We start from the raw sequence: 27,957 nt of genomic DNA on the forward strand, positions 1-27,957 counted from the left end.
CCCGGAGATCATGATCAACTGGCAGAGGCTCCAGGGTCGACCAGTCATTCGCAATCAATGGGCTGGTGACCACTGTTCTACGTATTGATGGAGACAGTGTGCTGCAAGTAAGGGAATCTTCATTGTGTGTCTGTGGCATTGGGAACTAAATCAACTAAAACCCTGAGAGGCAGTGAGAAGAGGATTCTTCAGGAAGTCAACTCTGGACCACAATGAGCGACAGTGACTGGTTCCAAGAGACACACATCCAACCCTTCTTCGTTGAAAGAACCATTGCCACAACACGGGGCCTTTCTATATTTTAAGAAATGTAGCAGAGATACTTCCTACTGCTCTTACAGATTTCACTGAATATTTCAAGAGAATTATAACCTGGGAAGTCTTTGGCATTCATGATCTGAATGCCAAAAGAGGAAATGAATGCTGATAAATGTAAGGAAGTACAAGATAAAACATCCCCTTGCTGTGAAAAAAAATTAAACAGAAGAAAAACAAAACAAAACTGCTATGAGAAACAAGGTAACAGACTAAACATGAATAAGAACAAATTATTAGAGTAATATCTTTATCATGGAAAAAGCACTGTAAATGAGATATTACAAATATCTTCAGTCTGAAATTTATCTTCTACCAAAAGTTACCAAAAGCCAGTGTGGCTGCATGGATTTAGTTCCATTCTAAATAGGATTTTCAATAAGAACTTATTTCTATTATACACAACTCTAGTACTTTTGTGAAAGTATTTTCCCCCTTCCTCTCCCGCTTTATAATTACTCCTTGGAACCTTGAAAATCATTTCCTCACTGCACTGATTTTCCCTTCAATCAGGAAGGAGCATACTTGTTTGCCATAATATTTTTAAATAGAACGTTACTATGCATGCTGGGTAGTAGCCATTTGTCAAAAGTTAGTAGGTTGGACATTTTTACTTAAAAGTACAGTTTTAAATGGGACTAACGGCCTCCAAATTAGAACCTGTTTTAATCAGAGGTTTCAGAGTAACAGCCGCATTAGTCTGTATTCGCAAAAAGAAAAGGAGTACTAGTGGCACCTTAGAGACTGAACAATTTATTTGAGCATAAGCTTTTGTGAGCTACAGCTCACTTCATCAGATGCATTTAATCAGAGGTACTCTAAAAACCATGCACAACTAATCAAAATATTTTGTCTGAAAAACCTGGTTAACTTTGTGTCCCAGAGTTTAGTGTAACTTGTTCACAACTATCCTACCTGATCAAAGAAAGTTGCCAGTTAAACCAAGGCCAAGACTAACAGTATCACATATGACAAAGACTGGTTCAGTCAATAGTATCATACCACAGCAAGCACTCAGACAAAAAAGAGGTTTAACAACTGTGTACATCCCAGAAGTGTCTCATTTTTCTCCACACTTGAAGCCTTAAAGTGTGGCCAAGGAGGAGTGAATAGGAATCAATACAACTCAGTCTGTTAATGAGGCTGTTATTGACCACCACAAGGCACTAGCTGGAGGCTTTTCCTATGCCCAACTCCTCAACTTTACCAACCTATGGAGTGAGAATTTGGAAACTTGTTTTTAGAACAACCTCCATACCCCAGAATGAACACATTTCTATTTCATCCATCATTGAAAAACAAGCCTGCTAGTAACACAGACATGCAAAACAAATTGTTCTACTTCTTACAGGATTATCATATCATTAAACAAAACTAGGAAAAATAATCATTGATTCATATGAACCATACGAACCAACTATAAACATCACAGGGAATTTGCTTCCTATCATTTGTTTGTACGTCTATCTCAAACACTTGAAGCAGAGTCACTCTCAGTTACCCTACAAAAGCTGGTTTGGTTATCACTATGCTTTCTTAAGATTCCGGCAGAAGCAGGAAGCAAGACAAAAAGTAAGTGAAATCTAATATATGCATTATTTCCCATAAAGTAGTATGAAGAAGTTTGAATGTTTAAGTGCCAGCTGTTTGAAGTTCCTTTCCATCAAAAAGGTGAAATTTAAAAAGCCAGACGAATTCTTTTCCCAAAATAATGTACATAATTCAAAAACAGTATGGGCAAGTTATTTTATAGCTTCTTAAAAAAAAAATTCATGGCCTTAAACTCAACATGAGAAATTTCAGGCTCAAAAGAGTTGTTCCCTAGATAGGGAGAAAGTTTTTAAAAAAAGACTTAAAATGGAAGGGGTAATACTACTTTAAAAATGGCTTCTCTACCAAGGGATTTAACCACAGCTCCGTTCCATAATGCAATCCAAACAGTATTAAAATTCACATTTGAAACAAAAGGACATTTTGAATTCATATTCCTATCCTGGATTCTACTTTTTTTTTTTTTCATATTTACAGACTCCTGTACTTAAAAAAAAAAAAAAAAAAGTCCTGGCTATGCCAAGACAACTGGAGTAACTTTATCTATCTATTGTAATATTTATCCATTGTCCTGACAAAGTTCTTATATAAAACTTTTAGTTTTCCACACTAAGAATAAAGCCATGGAATCATCCATCTCTGTGGCCAGACTGCAGAGTTAGAAAGAAGAAAAAAAATACCCATATGCAAGTAAAGGAAAACACTTGGGTGGCTCCTAATCAGCCTAAGCAAAAAGACACTGAATTGGTAGATTGCCCACTTGCAAAGTGCTGACTTGATGTATGCCAGTAGGCAAAAGAGGAAATATAAAATACAGATAAAGTTGTCTAACCACAGCCCTGGAAGCAAAGCTGCAATCCCCGCAACTTCCACTTGTCTAGAACAACAGGACGGTAAAAGTATACTTGTTTTTCATCATAGAATATCAGGGTTGGAAGGGACCCCTGAAGGTCATCTAGTCCAACCCCGTGCTCGAAGCAGGACCAATTCTCAGTTAAATCATCCCAGCCAGGGCTTTGTCAAGCCTGACCTTAAAAACCTCTAAGGAAGGAGATTCTACCACCTCCCTAAGTAACGCATTCCAGTGTTTCACCACCCTCTTAGTGAAAAAGTTTTTCCTAATATCCAAACTAAACCTCCCCCACTGCAACTTGAGACCATTACTCCTCGTTCTGTCATCTGCTACCATTGAGAACAGTCTAGAGCCATCCTCTTTGGAACCCCCTTTTAGGTAGTTGAAAGCAGCTATCAAATCCCCCCTCATTCTTCTCTTCTGCAGGCTAAACAATCCCAGCTCCCTCAGCCTCTCCTCATAAGTCATGTGTTCTAGACCCCTAATCATTTTTGTTGCCCTTCGCTGGACTCTCTCCAATTTATCCACATCCTTCTTGTAGTGTGGGGCCCAAAACTGGACACAGTACTCCAGATGAGGCCTCACCAATGTCGAATAGATGAGGCCTCACCAATGTCGAATAGGTAAAGGGTGGGCAAGAGGACTTTGTGCCTCTGCTGGTACATTTCCATACTAGTTTTGGAAGGCTGCTACAATACCACTTACAAAGTTCAGCTGAAACTCCCCTCTTTCTTGAGGGCATTTCAGATTAAGACCTGTGAAAAATGTTGCTGTGCAGAGTCAAGCAACAGATATATAGCCAAAAGGCTCAGAACAGGTCCCTTGGTCAAGAAAGGTGATGGCAATGAGGTTGGTGGTATATGCACTGGTAAAGTATCTAAATTAATTAGCACCAAAGCCTTGAGCTGAGAAGGGGTACCAATCAAATGATATGTCACGACTAGAAAGGAACCACCAAAGGCAACATGCATCAGTGGTAGTAAAGGAAAACAATGCCTTTTTCTCTCGCCTTAGAATCCTTCTAAGGATCTGAATGTTCTCTTTCTTTCCTCTTACCCCAAATACCAGGGTAGGTAAAAATCTTTAAATCTGATCTTTTTAAAGTTAACTTAAATTGGATTTTTTTCTGTTTAAAACATGATATTTTTTAAAATAACCAATTTTAAATTATGGCAACCTATTCTAAGATCTAAAATTATAATCTATTAAAATAATTTACATTAATTAAAAAACAAACAGTGCATGTGTGCGGGCAAGTTTTAAAGAAAGTGAAACCACTGAACTGGTTGAAGTCACTGGCAAAGCACCTAGACCCAGAGTCTGAAGTGCTCAATCAGCTTTTGACAGCAGTAGTCTCTTCTGCAGGTGGAGAAAAGCGATTTTCATTTCAGTTTATTCAACTACTTCAGTTCAGTGACTAGTTCATTCAAAGTTAAGAAACCAATTAGGAGGTGAAAAAAAGGCAGAAAAGCTTGTCCCCCTCCAAATTATGAAAAAAAACAAGGTAAGGATGAGATCTAATTCAAAAATTTTGACAGACATGGTGACCTAGAAACAAGCAGTTTCATTTACTAACTACACAAAAAAATTGGTTTAATAATTGTTTTTATCTGGAAAAGCATTTTGATAACACTTTTTTCTTATCTATCCAGCACATGTAAAATCTTTTCTTGTTTTTTTTTTTTTAAACTAAAACTATTTGAAAATGACATTTTTGTGCATTTAGTGGAATTTGAATTTCCATAAAGCTTAACACAAATCATATATAAAAATTCTATCTAGCAAAGAGATACATGTACATCATTCACCAATTTCCAACATAATATTGTAAAAAAATTAAGAATCTGAATAAATATAAGTTAAGCTATATAATTGCTTAAATGTGTACATATATAGCATACCCTCCCAGATAGCAAAAAGTACCAAGTTTAGCGTAAAGGCTATACTTAGTTGCAAATCCACATGTTTTAATGGTTAACAACCAGTGAGAATCAGCCTTTCGGAAAATAACTAAAGTACAAATGCAAAATAAGATTAAAATTGATGCTTTAAATCAAATTTTTCTGCTTGCTGATTTAAACCATTATTAAAATTGGTGATTTAAATTGCTTTGATTTAAATCAATGAACCAATTAGGCAGGGTATAACAGGAAATCAGGAGCCTTGCATCCCACTTGTGGCACAGACCATTGTCAACTCTAATGACATGAAACAACCTTTTATGCCGATGGTGCAATATGGGACATTTTTGGGGGGGATGGAGCTTGTAACACTGGATGGGGACAGAGGGGAAGCTAGATCCCAGCCAACTGTTGTCTTGCAGAGAGACTTCTTGGGCCCAATATCATCAAGGGCAGCACCAAGACTGGGGCAACAGGGCATGTCTCAGGTCTCTTTTCAGAAAACCTCAGCAAAAAGACTGGCCTTCTTACTCCCGAAGGAGTGATGGAAACAGCAGGTTGAAGGCTTAAGAAAACCAAGGGCATGTCTATTCTTCCTTGTCAGGGAGTAAAGGTACAGCAGATCATGCACTGGGATATGATGTTGGTTTCTCCCAGGCACACAACAGCTAATGTGGGTATCTATCTTGGAATATATAGCTCAGCCAGATGCCCATCTTTTTAACGCTATGTGGAAGCTGGGACTTACCACAGCCTCAGAATTAACCTGAGGTGAAAGGCCCCTTTACAATACAGTATAATTCAACAAACAACACTATAAACTAGCTCATGAATACCAGGCAGTTCTGTAAGCTCTCTGTGGCAAAGCAGTTAAGGTGATTGGGGGCGCACTCCCTTCTACTGAGCCAACTATATCAGCACAGCACTTTCACCCACCAAGGATATCGCTTTTCTACATAATTGTGCAGCTCTATGTCAGAGGCAACAAAATCTTATAACTGGAAATACACAGAAGCCCGTGATGAATATTCATATACAGTAACTCCTCACTTAAAGTCATCCTGGTTAATGTTGTTACGTTGCTGATCAACTAGAACATGCTTGTTTAAAAGTTGCGCAATGCTCCCTTATAACATTGTTTTGCAGCCTGCTTTGTCCACTGCTTGCAGAAAGAACAGCCTGTTGGAGCTAGCTGCTGGGGGCTTGGAACCAGGGTGGAACAGCAGCCCCCATATCAGCTCCCCGCTCCCCATGCATCAATTGCCAGACAACCCAGCTGTCCCTCCCCCTCACTGCCATGTGCTGCTCCTGCCCTGTGCCTTGGAGCTGCTCTCCGGAGCCTCCGGCTTGCTGTGCAGGGGGGGGAAGAAGAGGGGGGCTAATCTCAGGGTGTGCCCCTCCCCCTGTACTGTACCTTTTTCAACAGTGCGGGGGGGGGGATGGGGGAGGGAACATGACAGGGCTCAGAACAGAGGGAGCTTGCTGGCAACAGCTGCTGTCTCAACTTGCTGATCTACTTAAAAAGGCACTGTACTTAGATCGGGGTCATTGTACTTAAAGGGGCAATGCACCTCTCTATCTCTTTCTCTCTCTCACACACACACACACACGGTGTGTGTCTGTCTCCGCTCCCTCCATTCCAACGTGTTAACCCTTGAGGCCTCAGCCAAGTGCTAGTTCATCTTTTAGCAGTAAGGCATTCTCTGGGAAATATCCCACCCTCTGACTTAATCACCTCAACCAAGCTTCACAATCATCATTGCTGTGAACAGTATTAAATTGTTTGTTTAAAACTTATACTCTGTGTGTGTGTGTGTGTGTGTGTGTGTGTGTGTGTGTGTGTGTGTGTGTGTGTGTGTGTGTGTGTATCTTGTCTGGCAAAAAATTTTACATTAATTCTTATGAGGAAATTGGATTTGCTTAACATCATTTCGCTTAAAGTCGCATTTTTCAGGAACATAAATAAAACATTAAGCGAGGAGTTGCAGTACAAACTTCCTGCTAAAAATCAGTATAGTCGCTTCTTTCTCTGTCTTCCTACTATATGGATTTTATGCACTCTCTTCACCCACCACCCACATCCTCAACATCTTATTTCTGCCAAATTCTCTTCAGGCTCTGTTTTGGTCTCCCTTCTTTACCAAAAGTAATCAGAATAGTGATAGCAGGAGATAAGGACTTTAAGCATTGCATATCAGAAACTACAAAATGGATTTGAGGCTGAAATTCAAGTTCCACCAAATACAAGAGCTGGAGAGAGCTACTGGGGGCTGCATGGAGTTATTCTTACCATCATGTGGTTTCCAGGACTACTCACTTTACTCTACCTGAAAGGTCACACATCCGTGACCCTCTTAGTAGCTAAGAAGAGCTAGAGGTAGTTTACTTGGCAATCTGCTGCTGTCTGGTCTTTCATTTGGGGCATGGTGATTCCTAGCAAGTTACATCAGTGAGCTTTACTGTCCTTTTCCCCACCAGTCCCCAAACTTGCTCATGAACTCAGATGCAATGTCACTTTGTTGATGATCTGAGTTACTACACAGAATGGGATCTGAGTTACTACACAGAATTGTTTCCTGGGTGTCTGGCTGGTGAGTCTTGCCCACATGCTCAGCATTTAGCTGATCGCCATATTTGGGGTCGGGAAGGAATTTTCCTCCAGGGCAGATTGGCAGAGGCCCTGGGGGGTTTTTGCCTTCCTCTGCAGCACGGGTCACTTACTGGAGGATTCTCTGCACCTTGAAGTCTTTAAACCACAATTTGAGGACTTCAATAGCTCAGACATAGGTTAGGGGTTTGTTATAGGAGTGGGTGGGTGAGATTCTGTGGCCTGCGTTATGCAGGAGGTCAGACTAGACGATCATAATGGTCCCTTCTGTCCTTAAAGTCTATGATTCTATGAGCACGGTCCCACCCTTGTGTGCGTCTGTCCCTCCTTCATTGACTCACCTCAAACCATCTTTCTTTTTTGCATCTCTGGCTCCTGAATAGAATCATATTTGTGCTAATGTTCTTGCCCAAAGTTCTTGCCTTACAGCACCAGAAAAAGCAGAACCAACTCAGAATAGAAGGAAATTCTCATCAGTTTCATGCTTCTCCACCGAAGTTTAAAAAGTAAAATTGCATTGAAGAGTAGAATAGGCGCAATCCTCATAAGAGGAGGAAGTGGGTGGAAGGAAGGACAGGAGACTCCTTTGACCCCCACAACTACATTTATTTAGGGATACTGGACTCAAACAAAAAGGATGACAGCAGCCCAGAATGAAGAGATCGTTGAATATTTCAGTACTTCCATTCAGTACCTCCACTCAAACCACACTATTCTATACTCAGATCACTAACTCAGAGCTTTAGTGAAAGTTAAATGGAGTTTACAGCAAGCCTCCTGGGCTCCCTGGCTGTGCCTCCAGGTATTACTACTCACTTTTTCCATGATCTGCAGCTACAAAGAGCTTAATCTTTATATACCATGTCCAACATCTTGATAATCTTTTCCTTTTCAAGCTAAATAATCTTCCTCAGTCTTAATAATCATGTTGATCTTTTATAGAGATTCTCCATGGTCTCTACAATAATTTTTGTTGCTCTCTCCTAAATCTTTTCCATTTTTGCTAGGTCTCTTAAAATGAAGCAAATAAAACTTAATGAAGTATTCAGGGTGTGAGACTACCTGTCCAGTGTACGTAGTGCAACTATAAACAGTTTAATACTTTTGTCTAATCCTTAGTACAACCAAATATCACAATTATTTAGTTTTAGCCACTGAGCAGACATGCTTAGCGGAACATCCAAGATGACTTTTAGCTCTTTTCCCCCCTGCCAAGAGGTTACAACAGATTCATAAGCCAACTGGATATGAATTGTTTCAAATTATTCCTGGTACACAGTGATTTGCCTCCTGTCTATCATGAAGTTCACCAACTGTCTTGTTGTCAAACTCTGGTAAAAACTGGTGGTTGATCATAATTCTTCCTAGTCTCTACTAACAAAAATAATCATGTCACCGACAAATTTTGCCACCTATTTATTCATTATAGCTCAGGGCCTGCCTTAAACATAAGCAGATGCTAGAGGCCCTGGAATGCCCCAACAATTCATGGCTTGATTCCCCACTCCAACAATAGGAATGAGGTGAAACTGGAGTTCTATAAATAGAGCTCATGGAATTTTTTTTCTTTTTTTTTCTTTTCTTTTTTTAATAGTTGTGTGTGGTTTGGGGGGAGGGGCAAGGTCACCCTGAAGGGGGAGAAGGGTTTGGTCCTGCCCCAGCCTGGTGAGGAGTGGAGGCCAGGGGCAAGGAGGCTGGCGAGCAAACCCACCCTGCACTCACCCTACAGCTGTACCTCCAGTCTGAGGAGACTCAGCTTGGTTCCTCGCCCTGGGCATTGTAATCTGGTGCACAAAGTTGCAGCAACACTCAAATCTGGTCCTGCTGCCCCTCCATCATGACGGAGAAGTGGCCAGCCAAACCTGAAGGGCACAGAGACCCTGTGTGCCAAGTCACAATGCCATTTCCTCAAATTTAACCGGTCACTCTCCTCATGACAGAGGGGTGGCTGAGCCAAACATAAGCCGTGTTTAAAAAAACACTTCCATTTTATACTTTATTTCACATTTGAGAAATACAGGGGTTCTATCTATAAGGCTCAATCCCCAAACTCAACTGGGATCCTGCGAATCAACCTGAGAGAGAAATAAACTTATTCACTTCCAGTTCAAACTCCAATTCTGTACCCCACAAAAATCCTAATTACCATTTCATCTGTTTATATGGAGACAGCTCCTGGCGACTCTAATTTAATATTTTGCAAGTAGTTGTTAACATAACATTAACTTTAAAACTGCTGTTCCTCAACAGTAGCATAGGAAAGGGAAGATGGTGAAGTAGTCAAAATATATTTTCTATTCACTAGAAGAATAATTTTCCAGGTATGTTTCCTGTTGCCTTTATTCATCCCATATTGTGGGAACTTCTGATAAATCTACCCAATGGAAGATCCATGCATTTTGCTGCACCTTCCCCTCAGTTGGTGGAGCAGATCCTCTGGATTAATCAATTATATTCCTCCTACACTCAGGATTATTAAAAATAAATACAAGTTGGTGGCCCAAGCAAAATGAATTGCTTGTCTCCGGCAAGTTCCCAATGGCGAAGAGTTAACATCAGAGAGAGAGAGAGAGAGATCGACCATATCTGAAAACCTTGCAAGCACACAGAGAACAAGGGTTTAAGGAGCTTACAGGATAAACGATCTTCTTTGGACCCTTCAAAACAAGGCTGCAACCCAGTAGGAGAACAATATGGGGGAGCTCGCACTGCCACTGTCATGTAGGACCCAAGGTGAGACGAATTCATTCTCCAAGCCCGTCGATGACTCACCTTTCACCAGCACTTCACATTAAAATAAGTTATCTGTTAACAGAACTGTTCTGAGTTTGGCCTATCTAGCAAAAAGCATTATGAATGCACTATAATATTTTCTTTCACTTCCCCTCATGATCATTTAAAAAAAAAATCTTATAAAAACCTTACATTTTAAAAGGTAAAGTGAAATTATAACTATTTTACCCAACTCCTTTACCAGCCAAAAGAAAATGGTTATTTAGATACAGTTCAAAACTGCATCTTTTTCTGTCTTTAAGAACAGACAGAGCAGCCAACTGCAGCATGCATGAAAAGGGAAAATCATGTTACACAATGTTTCCACACCCAGCTCTGCAGAATAGCATCTGAAAATGAAAGCTTACTTCTGATCACAAACAACTTTTGGATGTGGGGGAGGTGGAAGAAGAGTACCAAGAGGAGATGCCAAGAAAAGAGATTCTTACCTTCGTTTGTGGAATTCCATAACCATCACAAATATGCTTGGGATATTACTGTGTGGTTACTGTATTTTAAGATCAATGAAAGGGAGGAAAAAGCTCTCTGGACTAGTCATACACAGTGTTAGCCAAATGACTGCACGTTCTGAGTGCTTCACTTCCTCATTCTTTATATATACACACCCACCCACCCACCCCCACAAACAGCCATCCACCTAAAAGATAGCAGAGTCCTGTGACAAAAGCAAGTCCTGGAAAAGCAGCAAAACTTAGGTGGTTTATGCCTAAAAAATACTCTCCCCGACCCTTAGAAGGATACTGCACAGTATATCACATGAAATACAATTTTCAGACTATTAGATAAACTCTCATTCAATGTAGAGTTGTTTGTGCACACTTAGGTTTCATTTTTAAGCTAAAAAAGAAACCATAAAACTATGTACAAAACCAGAATGCTAACTCCAACTCACAATCCAATCAAAATTAGGGCTGAAGTTGCTTTACCTTCCATTACATATCAAGGCTGCAGTATACAAAGAAGGGCTTCCTCCCCTCTCTAGACCAACTCCCATGAGCACGAATGGGAAAGTCAGAAAGATCCCCTTCTCGACACATACCTCTGCATTATGTAAAAGTCATTGGTTTGGTAGCCAATAAAATATTTTGGCAAAAACAAGGACCTGTTAAGGACAAGACTAGCCTTCACTTGAAACTTCCCAGTTTTTAAGAACATAAAAAACGCTTATACTACCATAGCACCTCCTGTCAGAGGATCTCAGAGCACCTTCTTGTCATTAATGAATTAAGCTTCACAACATCCTGAGAGGCAAGAATCAATTTATTTTTACAAGTGGGGAAGCCTGAGGATTAGACAGGTTAAATGACATTAACTGAGACACCTTGGGTAAAAGCTGGGACTAGAACTCAGTTCCCCCTCCCAACCTGCAAGACCTGTGCTTCAGCCACAATACTATTCCTTGCCACCAAGGTTAAAAAACTGAAGAACATTTACATCCTTCATACATCTGTTGTGCTGTATATTTAAAAAGTTGTGTACATTTTAATATAGAATAGCTACAGCTCTCTTTATAGGAAATAAAAACTGTAATTTTTAAAAGCCAACAGTCAGTAAATTTTCAATGAAGTATACAAGAGTTAATTTAGCAGGCCATAACAGCCTCACATTTTACAGTAGAGACTCTGTATCTCTATGAAAAGAAAAGAAGGACTTGTGGCACCTTACAGACTAACAAATTTATCTGAGCATAAATAAATTGGTTAGTCTCTAAGGTGCCACAAGTCCTCCTTTTCTTTTTGCCGATACAGACTAACACGGCTGCTACTCTGAAACCTGTATCTCTACAATTTATTTAAAAGAAAGGGGCAATCCTTAACAAATCAGTAGACTCTGAGGTATTAGCCAGAAAAAAATTCTACATGTCACCAGCTTAAGTGCACAAGGTTTAGGAGAGGTTAAGGAAAAAAGAGGGGGATGTCTAGAACTACATCCCTTCATTGCAACTAGAGGTTCTTCACAAACCTCTAAAGCAGCAGACCTTGTTGTGCACACATTTTCCTACTAAGCAATTGCAATTTAGGTATATGGGCCGCTAACTAGCAATTATGCGCTAGGGCTGAAGCTGGGGAAGAGGGTGGGGAGGAGCCAACTTAGCTCAAGAGGAACAAAAGAAAAAGTCACCTTTTCAGAGAAAAGATATTAGATCTATGGGTCAACAGTCAGAAGAACTCCATTCATTAACCTTCCAAAGCAGAAGTCACAGTAAATAAAACATCTGTCCTCCCCAAAAGTAGATGTTGAGGTTTGAAGAGCTGTTGTCTAAACATACAAATAACCAAATTTGAATTCCAATGGGGGAAAATGCAGGTCTGAAATGTAAATGCTGACACCGCAACAATTTAAAACTGATTTTATATATACTTATTCAGCTAGATACTTATATGGTTTCCATCATCAGAACATCCTGGTGGCTCCCAGATATTTAAAAAAAAAAAAAGGGGGGGGGGGGAGGGAAGGACTCTCTCCTCCATCCCAGTAGGGTAGGAATAATTTGCTCAACTAAAGGTTTCAGAGGAACAGCCGTGTTAGTCTGTATTCGCAAAAAGAAAAGGAGTACTTGTGGCACCTTAGAGACTAACCAATTTATTTGAGCATAAGTGAGCTGTAGCTCACGAAAGCTCATGCTCAAATAAATTGGTTAGTCTCTAAGGTGCCACAAGTACTCCTTTTCTTTTTGCTCAACTAAAGTTGTGTGTGTGCATTTGCACTTATCACTGGTAAGGTCTGCCCTGGGCCACATGCAGCTAATCCACGATAGGGAAGATTTTTACAGTTCAGCCAGTGTAATTTGCTATTTGATTACCCTGGAAATGATGGTAATGATGGAGAGACGGACAAGCTCATCCAATTTACATGTCTTCAACTTTTAACTTCCTTCAGCAGATTCACAATTTAAAAAGTAAGTTAAAAAAGCAGCTGTAAAATAGGGATAATGAGATTCTTACCCTTTCAAAACTGCTTTGGACCTATGGATAAAAAGCACTGTGTGTAAACTATTATTATTAAATATTGTAGTTATTCCCAGAGACCAAACTTCTAGAGCCTGCACCTTACTCTCTAGAAATAATACTATTTAATATTAAAGGAGTAATAAAACAACAAAAAGAAAGGTATTAAGAGCCCCTTTTCCTGCAGAATTTAAAAAATTACCACCACCAGTTTGGTACTAGAACCTAATCATCCATTTTTGACAAACATTGCCACAGCAACCAATTAAGATTTGAATTTAAGAAATCCTAAAAAATATCCCACAAAAAGAAAAAGGAGGACTTGTGGCACCTTAGAGACTAACAAATTTATTTGAGCATAAACTTTCGTGAGCTACTTTCGTGATGCATCCGATGAAATGAGCTGTAGCTCACAAAAGCTTATGCTCAAATAAATTTGTTAGTCTCTAAGGTGCCACAAGTACTCCTTTTCTTTTTGTGGATACAGACTAACACAGCTACTACTCTGAAACCTGTTTCCACAGTAATGTCTTCACCATGTTTCAGACTGCAACAACTGCAAGAGTCTTATCGACACAAGACAACTTAATATGCCAGTAACTTTTTGAATTCCCATTTATTTTTAAACTTTATATTTTTCAGTGAGTTCCCCCATCAGCCTCATCCTGCAGTAAAGTCATAATCCTGTTTGGGACATCACAGGGATACCACAGATATCACAACACTATCATAATCTCATCATTACAAGACCACAACAGGATAGAGAATGAGACAGCGGCCGAATGGAGATGTCTGTGAAAGTTGCAAAACCCCCAACCAATACCTCTTAATGCTTGCTTTGGCAGCATATATTTTTCAGATGGGACATAAACAGAAGATTAGCATAGCCCCCATACAAGCATAAAACAAATCTGTGAAGCATTGTACATTTTTAATCCTATTCTTTCTTTTAAAAAGAGACCAGTTATCTATTTGTGGAAATGCAGAGAACCCCAGAATTAATCGGCAACTTCTTTGTACTCAAGAGCACAAGATTTACACGTGGTTACTCTTGGGCCTGTAACCTAAGTTACCATCCTCTAGTGGCTTTCCGCAAAGCAATACCTGAGCTAGATCATGATGGAGCATGGTGCTTTTCACCAACTCCACCTTTTCAGCCTTTTTCCAGAAAACACAACAGACACAGCCACATTCAATTATTTTTTCAATCTAGAGGTCTTGAAATCTATGGTGAAATGTTTTCCTAATAAATATTTTGCTGACAAACTGCTAGAACCAGTCAACAATAACAATCTTGACTGTTGTTTCTTACACAATGACTACATCAAATTCAAGAGGCCTATATATGTGTGTGAAGTATTGCAGTTTTCCCCTGCCCCCAATTCTCTTTATAGTCATTTCAGGAGTTCGACTGAAAATATCAATATCAAAAAATTGCCTTTTTAAAAAGATAAACTAACAGCTACATTTGTAAACAAATAAGGCCATGCTATAATCTCCAATTGCTCCCTAAGAGGATCTGCCTCATGCTCCCTCCAGCTTTCTCTGGGAGTTCCACAGAGCTCCCTCTCTTTTCCCCTCTATACCTTAACTTTTGATAATCTCATTTACAAAACACATTAAGCTACCATCTTTATGCTGATGACTCTCAGATGTACATTTCTACACCAGATCAGTCTCCCTTCTCTCCAAATTAAAAATCTGTGCCTCTCTCACTGACATTTTCTTGTGGATGTCTGGCTCTCAGCTCAAAGTCAACATGGCTAAATCAGAGCTCCGATTTCCTCCCACACCCTTACCTCTTCCCACTCACCTTCTTTATCACTGTGGACAACATCATTCTGCATGTAACCTGGGTGCAATCTTCAAATCGGACCTCTCTTTACATCTCCACATCCAACCTATTTCTACACCTTGCAGATTCTTTCTGTAGTATCTCTCTAAACCCTGGTCTACACTACAAACTAATGCCAGTATAACGACGTCATTCAGACACTGGGCTAGTCTACACTTGCAACGCTGAAGTGCTGCCACGGCAGAACTTTAACGTGGCTTGTGAAGTCACGGCAGAGTGCTGGGAGAGAGCTCTCCCAGCGCTCTTAACAAAAAAACAAAACAAAACAAAACACGAACAAAAAACCCCCACGTCCACGAGAGGTGTAGCTCCTAGCACTGGTGCACTGTTGACACTGGCACGTTACAGCGCTGAAACTTGCTGCACTCAAGGGGGTGTTTTTTCACTCCCCTGAGCGAGAAAGTTGCAGCGCTGTAAACTGCCAGTGTAGACAAGCCCGCAGTTCTAACTTCCTAACTCCTGGTGTACACGAGGGCTTCTCCTGTCAATGTAACTACCACCTCTCGGGGAGGCAGAGTACCTACACTGATGGGAGAAGCTCTCCTATTGGCATAGCTAGTGTCTTCACTAAGCACTGCAGCGCTGTAAATGTAGACAAGCCCAAAGATACAGCCTTCCCTATCCGGCAGCTAAAACTCTTGTATAGAATCATCACCTCACATCTCAATTGCTGGAATATCCTTTTCTTTAAGTTTAGCAAATGCAATCTTGTACCATTCATTTGAAGTGCTACGGCTAAGACCATTTTGCTAGCCCATTACTTCGACCATATCACTCCTCTCTTTGAATCCTTCCCTTGGCATCTCCAAGGGATGGTTTAAAAATCGTGGCACAGCACTGATCCTATAGATCAGTGATGCTCTCCCTAAAACTCTCCTTTGCCATAGATCCCTATTAAAAAAAAAAAAAGATGAAAATGGTCAAGAAACACTGTCTATTGCACAAACCAATATGTGTTCCCTTGTACTCCCCAGTCTGTTTCACGAGAGCCATCTATTATTTGTCTTAAGTTCTCTGGATAAGGCACCATCTTTTTGTTCTGTCTTTCTACAGCACCCAGCATGATGGGGTTCTGGTCCTTGACTAAGGCTCGTAGGCACTATGGTAATACAAATAAAAATAATCTGAATGAATGCTACCCAGTGGGGGGAAAAAAGTGTTCCTTATTAAAAGACTTGTCATGTAAGCATTCCACCAGCATAAGTAATTAAGTAAATTCAGAACAATGGACCCATGAACAGGATTTGCTATGAGTGGGATTTTGATTCAGAACTTCGTTTTTCTGATGAATGGAGAAATGTGGATGAGATGCTTGTTTTCCACTGCAAGCCATGGATTTCACAGATGGTCACTTTACCTACCTCTTCTCATTAATCCTAAGGCAACCATATCTCTAATGGAAGACACACTAAATCTTTTTATTCAAATATTTTAGATAATGCTGTCGCAAATGAGTTTTTGGATAAAGTGCTGAAATGTATTGCAGAAGTATTACAAACTATGAACATGACTTTTCCTGTACACCATATAAAAGATGAGCTTTCCATATTAAGAGGTCACCCAGTTGTAAACAACCAAGTAGTGACATACTCCTGCACATTAAGTAATAATGTTTTAGAAATATCTTCACTGGCCTTTAAACTCTGCTTCTCCAGCCACACACACGAGACCATTCGAAATGTATTCCCTTTTACTCTGCCTGGGTCTTCATATGTACCTGTAGTGATACTGACTGAAAAACTTTGGCTAAGCTAGCACACCCCTCCAGAATTGCATATACTAGGACAATTGTTTTAAATCTAATCAGGTAATTCCACAGTTAATACTTTTACTTGTATGTGGTTTGTCCTCAAAAAAGTTAAGCAGCATTTACAGCATGAAAAAAGTTTTATAAGCTACACTGCCAACTTTCAAACAAGGATCCCAAAAGAACTCCACAAACGGTAGTTTTTTTCTTATTATACATGTGGAAACAGACAGAGGAATTATGTGATTTACCCAACATTATACACACAATTTACTATCAGTCAGGAACCCAAATCTTCCAATTCCCAGTCTGACACTAAAACTTAGACTCTAAGGAAACGTCTACACTGCAATTAAAAACTTACAGCTGATCCATAACGGCTGACTCAGGCTCATGGGGCTCAGGCTAAGGGGCTGTTCAACTTCCCTCTAATTTTTTCCATCCATGTGCAGGATGAATTTTGTTATGTGCACCAATATCAAGGTAATGTGCAGATGTGTGCCACCAGTAGAAACAAAATACCTAGATATATATATATAGTATGTGACATTTCACTCCATATTCTTTATAAAAATATGCTTAGGATAGGAGATGTACTTTATGCAAGATGGGTCTTGGAAAATATCATTGGAAAGGTTATAATTTACTGAATGAGATTATCCAATTTGTATGCCTGTATCATTTTTGTATCTGAGTTAGGATTATGGACTATGTATCTGTATTTCAACTGCGCTACTTTGGGTGACGCCCACTGCTAACACTTCAGGTACAACAATGGAAAAGCCAGACAGGGCTGATGGCCCATCAGCGAGGACAAGGACTGAAAAGGCTTGGCAGTCCTGCTGACTCTTCTTACTGTCACTGACTCATGGATACAGAGTCAGGTGGTCTTATCACCTGATACTAAACATTACCTGGGAGTTCTTGTAACTTTCCACTGGAAGGGAAGGGGGCGGAGGGGGTGTCAAATTTGGGAAACAAAGGATTCCTGCCCTATGTAAATCCTATTTAAGGGTGGGGAGGAAGGCAAATGGGACTCCTCCTCTCCATGATCTGTCTGTCCAAGAAGGACTGCTAAAGCCACCTGAAGGGAAGGCAGGAAGAGAGTCCAGACTGAAACAGGGGTCCAGTCTGAAAAGGAATATAACTGGAACTCTGAACCAGAGAAACTTTGCAACCTGCCTAAAACAACATTTAGGGTAAGAAATTACATTCTGTAACTTGTTTCTTAAGTACATTGAGCTTAGCTTGTGTATTTTGCTGTATTTGGTCAGTAATCGGCTTTGTTCAGTCTCTTCTCTCTTATATTCACTTAAAATTCACCTTTTGTAGTTACTAAAACTTAATTCTTGTTTATAATATAACCCAGTTTATGTAAATTTCTAACGGGGGGAGGGTTGGGAAAGAAGTTGTGCACATCTGCCCCCACATTGAGGGAGGGGGCGACTTTCATAAAACCTTTGGGTTTGTAGCTCTTAAAAAGGAGTGGCCAGAGTGTTGGAGCCAGCCCCTAAGACTGAATCTTTCCAGAGCGGATCTCTGTCTTTCTGTGCAGCTTGGTGTGGCCCTGTCTGTGCACTCGGCTGGAAGCGACTTGTGAGCCTAACCCAGCAAGGACAGGTAAAGGGGACCCAGGCTGGCAGAATAGGCTGGTTCAGCGGCATCCCAGCACACAAGGTGACACCCCCAAAGGGCCCAAACCCATCACAGTATAGTTTAACCCAACCATTTATTTTACATCCAGGGTAAGGCAACAATTTATACCAAAGGGCCAAAGTCTGTGGTCCTCACTTTAAAAGCCCATGGGAGTTTTGCTTAACTAACACTGGCAGAATTTGGCCCTAGAGGTGAATACTTGCAAAAAAAGAACCTACAATCAGCAGCATATTTAAACCTGGATTGTCACCTTCAAATTCAACAAATTTAAAAATTCAGTCCATCTGCCGCCTGACAACATAAAATGTTCAATCTGTTAGTTTGAAAACAAAACATCTGGAGTATAATTGTGCAGTGACGTATTTGTACACAGTATTCTATTAACGTGAAATCTGCAAACAAAATCCAAATCTTTATGTACAAGCTTCATAGATGAGACCTGTGAGCAATGCATGCAATCTGAAAATTTGAATCCCTCTTAGTCTTCTTTAAAGTGAGTTACACACACATAGCGTACCTTTGAAAGGAAATTACTTGAATGCCAACAGCAGTACATATACCATTAAAGTTGCTCTCCTCTTTTTAAAAAAAAGACACAGTATATTTATATTCAAAAGGAGAAAATTACCTGCTTTTAACACAGTGAATTGTGAAACCACATGGTGCTTGTAACAATGCAGTATTGATTGTTACATTATCTCGGTGGGTTGCTATTTCTACATATTGATGGTCAACGTTGGCCAACTTGTTCAGCACAAAGTTCATGGGAGTTTTTGCAACAGGAGCAGGAGTTAGTATACAGTGAAGGACCCAAATAGATTAATACCAAACCCTTTTATTTAGGAAGTGTTTGAACAAAATTTAAAGATTCAAAATCAAACATACATACATAATCATAAAGATCAGGCTTTCCCTGAAAAAATTCATAAGAAATCACTTCCTTGGGATGTGCAAGTTGTTTATCTAGATTCTTGAACATTATCTACAAGTAGCCCTTAATTAGTTTCCAAGTGGAAACTTGCAACTAGAAAGCAACGGGCATCTTCAGTTACTTTTTTTCTTTTCATTCTTCATTTAAAAAAAAATTTACATGATTAAAAGAAGCACAGACCAGTGCCACTAAAATCTACACGGAAAATAACTGCTGCTTTTTGGAGAAGAAACAGTAAGCTGATCAATCATTTCTTTCTTAGACTATGTTGCAGCTGAACTCCTGATTGATTGATTGAACAGGACTGATTGAACAACAACATAATACCTTTAAAAGTACTTGATAACTAGGATGACTCTCTAGGGAATTGCATGAGCTTTGAAAAAAAAAAAAAAAAAAAAAGTAGAGCAGGGGTGAGCCACATCCGGTCCACCAACCAATTTAACCCGGCTCTGGAACTTGCTCCACTCCAGCGCTCCAGCTGGGAAGCGGGATTGGGGGCTGCTTCACGCAGCTCCGGGAAGCAGCAGCATGTCCCCCTGCCGCTCTTATGTTCAGAGGCAGCCAGAGGGCTCCAGGCACTGCCAAGGCCCCAAGTGCCGCCCCCGCAGCTCCCATTGACCCGGAACTGCAGCCAACGCGCGCTGCAGGGGCAGCGCTTGGGGCAGGGCAGCACACAGAGCTGCCTGGCCATGCCTCCGGTTCCAGGAGCTGCTTGAAGTAAGCGCCACCTGAAGCCTGCACCCAAGCCCCTCCCGCACCCCAACCTTCCGCCCTCCAAATCCCTCGATCCTAGCTGGGAGCACCCTTCTGTACCCCAAACCCCTCAATCCCCTCAGACCCACCCCAGAGCCTGCACCCTCAGACAGAGCCCGCACCTGCCCCCCCCCCTCCCCCAAGCCTCATTTCTGGGCCCACCCCAGAGTCTGCAGCCCCAGCCAGAGCCCTCACCCCCTCTTGCAGCCCAACCCCAATTTCATGAGCATTCATGGCCCGCCATACAATTTCTGTACCCAGATGTGGCCCTCGGGCTAAAAAGTTTGCCCACCCTGGAGTAGAAGGAAGTGCAATTACATTTTTTTTTAAAAGCAAAATAAGTAACCCCGAGCTCTTTCAGTGCCCCCCTACACTTCTACAGAGTGCAAATAGCATCAGTAGCCCAGAATCAGAGCCATTTCTTTGTGCGCGGAAAAGTGCCCACTCTCTCCCCAGACCCAATACCCCTGAGCCCAGGTTTCCCAATTTGGGTTCCCTTGTGTGCACCAATCACATGCCTGCCAAGTGCTTTGTAGCAGACCCAGAAGTTGCTGGTGCTACTCACTTGGGGTTGCAGCTGCGCCAAGCATGGCCCAGGCAGCTCAGCTGCTTGTCTCCCGGTCTGTTTGTTTTCGCCCTGAACTCCTGGCCACTTTGCAGCCATTCACAAGCCTCTGCTCTTGAGGGGCGGGAGGTGCCCAGGAGAGACGATCATCCCCATTCTTACAACACAGCATGACCCGGGGTGGAGGATGGGGGGGGGGGGGGGGGGTGTTTCGCAAAAATCAGAAGGGAGGGTGCTGTGCAGTAGCCCTGCGAGTCCTGGGGCAGGGATGGGGGCCCGCCTGGTGCTGAGATACCCCACTACCGCTCCCTTCCCACGAGCTGGGGTGGCCAGAGCTCCCTGCTGCCCGGTTCCCCTCCAGCTGCCGGGCCCTGGATTTTCTCCCCCCCCCCAGCTGCTGTTTTCCAGCCCTGCCCCTGGGCACTGCCCTCCCACGGTTGCTGAGGATGTGCACACCTGCATGACTGTAATAATCAAGTGTGTGGCACTTGGAGTGCTCTGTGGCTGCACAGGAGCATAGCTTAGAGGGAACCCTCTACAACTGCAGTTAAACAGTCCTTCAACCTTAGCCCTGCGAGCCTAAGTCAGCTGTCCTGGGTGAGCTGTGGGTTTTTAATTGAAGCGTAGACATACTCCAAGAGCTCAATAACTCTTTGTTGGTGTGCAGTTCAGACAGAAGGAATAGAGGAACAAGGCAAACCATAAAACATTTTATTTCCAATAGGTTTTAAATGTTCTACAGTGTGAAAACTTCAGCTTGAAAACTAAACCATGCTTTTAGAAAACACACTCGTAAAAAAAAAAAAGTCAAAACCAAATATATGCCCATCACAGACAATTGCTATAAAAAGAAGTTATTTTAATAAAATTAAATCTCCATTGTGCATCAATTTATTTTGGAAGAGAGTGCTTTTGAGCACTGAACTTAGAATTCTTTGTCCGTGACATAGCACAAGAGTTAGCCATCACAAGCAATGAAGACACTTGATTAATTTCCTAACTACCAAAGTAATTTTAATTAAAAAAAAACCCCACACCACAGATGGGAGTCTAAGTGTTGTGTTCATAGGTGGGTATCACACACCTCCCTCTGGGCTCCAATTTCTTTTTTTTCTTTTTTTTTTTTGGGGGGGGGGGGAGGGTGTAGTACAGGGAATAACCTCCAGGTTCCCATTATGCTATTTAAAGATGCACTGGGACATTGTTGCTTGATACACATATATTTCATCATGGCAGGAGTTATACCACAAACAAAAGCTTCAACTTATGCCACAACAAATTGTGCTTTTCTGAGACAGACCACAATTCTATACACACCTGGGGTCTCAAACTCAATTTACCTTAGGGCCAGTGCCAGTCCTCAAATCCTCCCAGTGGGCCAATAATGTCACTCATGCCACCCAGGACCCACCCCCCAAAACTCCACCCCGCACCTACCTAAGGCTGGGGCAGGGGATGGGGGTGCAGTGGGGGGGTGCAGGCTCTGAGAGAGAGTGCGGCGCTTACCTGGGGCTCCAAGGTGGTGCAGGCCAAGGGGCCTCCACGCACTGCTGCCCCCAGGGACCGCCCCTGCAGCTTCCCATTGGCCGCAGGGGCGCTCGGGGCAGGGGGCAACACACAGAGGCACAGCCCGCCCCAGGGCCGCAGGGAGGGGTTGGCAGCCACTGGAGCAAGCAGGCAGACGCCACTGAGCTCCACTATGCTGCTAGGACCCCTGGAGCAGCAGGTGGGACCAAGGGAGAGACCCAGCCCCAAAACTGCTGGACCCCGCGGGCCACATTGGGGAGGTTTGCAGGCTGCAGATGGCCCGTGGGCTGGGAGTTTGAGACCCCTGATATACGCGATATAATCCTATGCACAATACTGGGTAAATAACCCCTCATGCTTGTGAACTGTGTTAACTAAAAACCACTTTTAAAATTAGTTTACTAGTCTAGGCTTCTCACCCCACGCCCTTGTCCCTCGCTAACCATGTAATAGGATTTCCAGTAGGTAATGAAATGTATAGCTCTATCTACACTGGAGCACCAAACTGTCCCAGTGACATCTGTTTTCATATATTGTTGTAAAGCACCATTCTACTTAGTGCAAGAGAATATGATTCAAAAGCCATTTTCAAGCTGTCCAGCTAGCAGAGTTTGGGTCTCCAGTGTGGAAGGCAGCTCAAGGTTTATCCTTCAGTGAAGTCCTTGCTGAGTTTGTCTCGGCTTTAAAAAAAAAAAGAGTATTGTTAGTTAATGGTAGCTAACTTATGCTAAAACTCTACTACAGACAAGGGCTTCCACTCAACCATCATCACTGGGGTTTAGGCTATGTCTGCATTAGGTAAAAGAGTATTTTTAACCCATGTTACTTAACGTTATCTGTGTTACAATCCTAGTGAAGATGAAGCAGTTATAGTTTTAACCCATTTTAGCTGGTGAGATAACTAACATGCATTAGCTATCTTGCTGTAAAGTCTTAGTTAAGATAAGGCAAAAGTAATTTTTACTCTGACATATGTAGACAAGGTCAACACTATACTCACCGTCTATGGGTGACCTCTCTTAACTAGAGCACTGAAAGACTTCTCACCACTAGAATTTTACAGCAAGGTAACTAACCCAGTAGTTATCTCCCCAGCTAAAATTAGTTGAAACTAAAACTGCCTGGTCTTCACTAGGATTTTAACACAGATTAATTATCAAGTTAAAATATACCTTTTCCCCCCTAGTGAAGGACTTAAAATCTATACTGTCTAACAACACCTTTAAATGATAGCAAAGGCAAACCCCATGATGGAGCACAGACAAAGGCTATGTCTATACTAGAGAATTTTACAAAAAAAATCCCACTGAACTGTTAGGAGCTCAGGTGGGAGCATTAGTTCAGAAGAAAGATTCTCTTTTCCCTGCATGTGTTAATTAAACCTACTTAATTTTTTGTAAAGTAAACCCAACCACGAGGCATGCCTCTTTCTTGCCGGAGTGCACAGAAGACAATTCTATAACTGTATTGTGAAACAGTATTTTAGCCTAACATGGTTACAGCACAGTCTTCTGTCTATGGTGGCAAAAAAGGAAATTATGGTCTAGCAATTCATCATGGCCTTGCCTTCAAAATTTCCCATTTACCATCACTGGTGTCACTCCAAAGGCAGTAGCAATGGTGGGAGTGCTAGAACAGAGACGACACAGGGAGCTTACAGAATTTTAATCACTATTGTCTAAGACCAGCTCTGACTGTGGGTTACACAACAATGGTTAAAATGCCAGGGGCCAGTCTAAGCTATAACTTCTACCAAGGCTACTTTACAGTGTAACTATACCAGTGAGACTGTTAGAGGGAAAAAAAAAAATAGAATTTTCACAAATGTTTACCGCAATTATTTTTGCAACACTCCTATCTACCATGAAAGTACAACCTTGTTAGGTGACCTGTTTAGAAGATGATCTACTCCTGGGGGAATTCTGAGGTACTGTGCGCCAGCAGAACCCACCCCCCAAATTTCTGTGCTTCCCTGCAGAAAATGGCAGGGAAGCAAAGGGAAGCTGCGTAGGGGCAATGAGGACGACCATGGGTGCAGTTGGGGGGGGGGGGGGAATTGTCCCTCCCTCAAACTGAGGTGAGACATGGGGGGCACAATAGGGTTACATGTCACTGTCCCCCATCCCCCTCATTTCTGCAAGCACAGAGCTGCCCATCTGAAGGAGGCTGTGTCTTGGATCTGCTGACTTTGCAGCTCAATGCTGCCTCCTGGGTCCAAGTGTAAGTTGTGGTCCCCTACTGTGTGCTGGAGCCTTCCTGTTTTCTGTGCAACAGTGAATGCCCATGGTGGGGCTGGATAGGACGAGGAGAGGAGGGAGGAATGAAGGAAGGAGGGATGGGGGGGGGAAGAGGCAGGGGGGAAGGAAAGGGTGGAATAGGGGAGAGGGAGGGGAACGTGGGAGTGAACGGAGGAAGATAGAGGGTGGGGAAGAAACGGTGACAGAGAAATCGGGGGGCGGGGAGGGGGAGATGGAGGAAGTGGGAGCCCAGCATGTAGCATCCCCTTGGCAGCAGCTAAGACTCCCCAGTTAAGCAGGCCCATCAACCCCATATCCTGATGAGCCCTACCCCCCTACACCTGGACCCCCTCCATTAGCCCTCCCACATCCAGACCCCCAACCAGCTGAATATGGACCCCCACACCATCAAGCCCCACTCCCCCAGCACCCAGACCCTCCCGCCAAGCTCAACACCCAGATCCCTCCCACCCCCCGAGCCCCAACCACCTTCACCTGGATCCTCTGCACAGTCCCATTGCCCCTGCACCCAGAATACCACAATGAAAGTGCATCCAGATCTCCCACTGAGCCACCTGCACCCAGATTGCCCCACACAAATCTCTCACCCCACACCTGGATCCCCCCACACTAAGCCCCTCCACACTCGGATCCTGTTGGGTTGAGCCTGACCACCTCGGGGTGTTTCTGTGGCAGGCTCAGCCCTTGCACTGTCTCAGGGTCAGGTGCAGCCTCACTGTCGAGTCCCTGTACCGGGGGAGGTGGGGGCTTCAAAGTGATCTTTCACCTTAGTGCAGCCAGTGGCCTGTGCTCCCAGCTGCCATGCTGAAGCCACATTTATTTATTGACAAATACATAATTTACAGAGTTTTAAAATATTGTGCGCATAATATTTTTGGGGGGCACATAATTCCCTCTAGACTGACTAACATCACACAAAATGTCTTTGGACTTATAGTACAAGTAACTGTGTCCCATAACCGGGTTAAAGCTTTGCACGTGTCCAAGGCTTTTGCAGTCAGGGTACGTAGTTACAGTACCATCGACATGAATGACTAGAACAATGCCATAACCAGCTCTCCTGACTATGCTGTAATTGTAGCATAAAAGTAACGTAAGTTAGCCAGTACTGTGCTCAAGGATGTCCCCATGCCCTTTAACATGGATTTGCAGTAAAACTGGAACAGTGAACAGTGTGGATAAACTTGCTTGTCACTCTTAAGCAGTGTTACATTCCCACACAGGCACGGCTTAACTCTTCAGTCATTCAGTGCGAGGGAGAGGTCACAAAACACTTGCTGAAAAGCAGGTTAATTCAGCACTTCTGACTGTGTAACTGAGCTTCATTAGCTTAAAATACTACTGGCACCTGGTGATTTAATTTGTAGCAATGCTAGATTGCGCAGATCCAGAGACCAGAACTAACCTTGGGGCAAGGCACTAATGCAGAGTGATTTTTTTCATTTAACCTTACAAAATATATATTTAAAAGGAGTGCCACTTTGGCATTAGTCCCATTTACCCTTCAGATTTTTTTTTTCATCTATCTCCTTTCTCTCACAGGGGTTTATAAAACATTACATACAACTGTTCATGCGGTTTTCATAAATGGAAACAAAAGGCTTTTGTTTCAGGGTTTCCACTCACCCATCTATTGATATCTGACAACAGGCATTTTAGAACCTAACCACAAAAGAAAAAAAATGCTGCCTCAGAGTTTTTTCAATGCAAAACAAAATGAGATTACTATCTGTTCTAAAGGGAAAACATCAGTTAGCACAGGTACAAGAAGATCCATCAGATTCAAACAGTAGACTGAGACCTGTACTTTGGAGTAAGACTGAAATTACTTGTTTCCAAATGCAGGCCTTTTAATTAGATTTAAAAGAATGAAGAAGGGGAATGAAAAAACTTCTGCTGAGTGTCCAAGCTATACATTGTCCTATTTGGCTTCAAATTACAGACCCTGAAAACAACCCAGCCAAACAGGTGATCTATTAAAAATAAATTGGCAACATATTAAATTTAAATATTTTGCTTGTCATTCTTAAATTATTTTAAAAGAGTTTCATTAATGACAGATTTTGTGGTTTGGGAAAAACACTCAGCAGGTTTATACTGTTCTCTCAACACAAAATTGTTGGAAGCGGATTAGCTTTCCAAGGCTCCTGTTTTTTGGTTCTTAGCTAAACACTAAACTCCCCTTAACGCTTACCACAACAACTTTTGGTGTAAGCCAGTACAAGTTTTGCCAAAAGAAAGTTGGTACTGCAAATTGAGTACCATAAAGTGGGGAAAAAGAAGTGATAAACTCAGAAGAGTTGTGTGGATTTCACACTGAGCACCAACAAAGATCTATTAATAAAAAGTGCAAGATTTTGCAAGCCATGCTGCAGTGATATCAACATCTTTTAAGCAGATGGTAAGGTATATTTAAGTCAATATAACCTTATTCACAACAGCCTTCTGAAAGTGAAGACTGGAAAACATTGAGGATATGTCTACACAGCCAGTGTTAAAGCACCGGCGCAGCAGCACTTTAACTTGGCTGTGTAGTTGCGGGTCCAGAGCCGGGAGAGAGCTCTCTCAGCATTGTAATAAAGCCACCCCTGCGAGGGGAATGGCTCCCAGCATTGTAGCACTATCTGCAATGCCACTTTACAGCGCTGAAACTTGCATTGCTCTGGGGTGTGTTTTTTCACACCCCCGAGCGAAGGAAGTTTCAGCGCTGTAAAGTGGCAGTGTAGACAAGGCCTAAGAAAAGAAACAGGAGAAGGCATTTGTTGTACAGCAGAATTGTGTTTGTGGCTGTGATCTACCAAGCATGCAGAATTAAAGTATCCCTCTTTTAAACAAAGGAATTTTGATGTTTAATTTATAATAAAAATTTGGCCTAATGATTCAGATTCACGGTGAATTAAAGAGTCAGACTGCATCAAGAGTTTGGTTTTCTCCCATTTACTTTTTTAAAAAGGTTTATGCCATAGCTATTAGGGAAAAAAAAACAAGAGGTTTTGTCTTCACTACTAGATTTGAAAAATATTGCTCAGAAAATCGCTTCGCTGCCAATTCAAGTCTCTCCCATTGTGAGGAAAATCTCTAGGTACTTTGTGGGAGAAGTTGCTCAGGTTATGGCCATCTCTACCCTAGTACTTATGTTGGCAAAACTTTTGTCACTCAGAGGTGTGCCGCTGTAAGCTTGTAATGGAATGTCTACATTTGCCATTTAAAGCAGAAAGTCCCTGTTTTGCACAAAAATCTGTGGGAGCATCTACACTTGTCAATGACTTTTTGCGGTGAAACTCAGAAGTTTCACCACAAAAAGAAAACCACCTTCACGACAGGCGTACAGCTCTTACTGGTGATGCTTTAGTGGTGATGTGCAAGTGAAGACACATTCTTCCTGTTTACAGAGCTTTTAGCCTCCTGAGGATATCCCACAGTGCCAAGGTGACCACTCTGGCCAGCAGCTCTGCTGCTCTGATGCCAGGTAAACAGACATCCACCCCACCCCTTGTAAAGCCCCGGGAACTTTGAAACTCCCTTTCCTGTTTTCTTGGCAAGTACTCACTTATCTGGCCAGGTGACAATGGCTGCTCCATGGAGGAAACGATTCCCTGCTGGGAGCGATGCTGAGCAGGGACCCAGAATACCCCATGATCACCCCCCGCCCTTTTCACAAGATCCATCGTCAAAATGGAGAGAGCTGCACTG

At 42.2% G+C, this 27,957-nt stretch overlaps 1 protein-coding gene and 1 non-coding gene across 8 annotated transcripts in view; one reads left to right on the top strand and one right to left on the bottom strand.

Moving 5' to 3' along the window:
- RC3H1 (ring finger and CCCH-type domains 1) overlaps positions 1-27,957 on the bottom strand; it is a 107,171-nt gene that overhangs the window by 58,047 nt on the left and 21,167 nt on the right. The window contains exon 1 of one of the 7 annotated variants that reach the window (XM_048859592.2): positions 10,450-10,551. The exons of the other annotated variants lie outside the window; for them this stretch is intronic. The gene's annotated coding sequence lies outside the window, so the exon portion shown is untranslated. Of the gene's footprint in view, positions 1-10,449; positions 10,552-27,957 lie in introns of those variants that run through there. 7 annotated transcript variants of the gene reach the window in all.
- On the top strand, positions 13,799-13,902 carry LOC125642029 (U6 spliceosomal RNA). The gene has a single exon (XR_007358237.1). It is a non-coding gene; the product is annotated as a U6 spliceosomal RNA (small nuclear RNA).

The sequence above is a fragment of the Caretta caretta genome, chromosome 8 (assembly GCF_965140235.1).
Source record: "Caretta caretta isolate rCarCar2 chromosome 8, rCarCar1.hap1, whole genome shotgun sequence".
Classification (NCBI taxonomy): Eukaryota; Metazoa; Chordata; order Testudines; family Cheloniidae; genus Caretta; species Caretta caretta.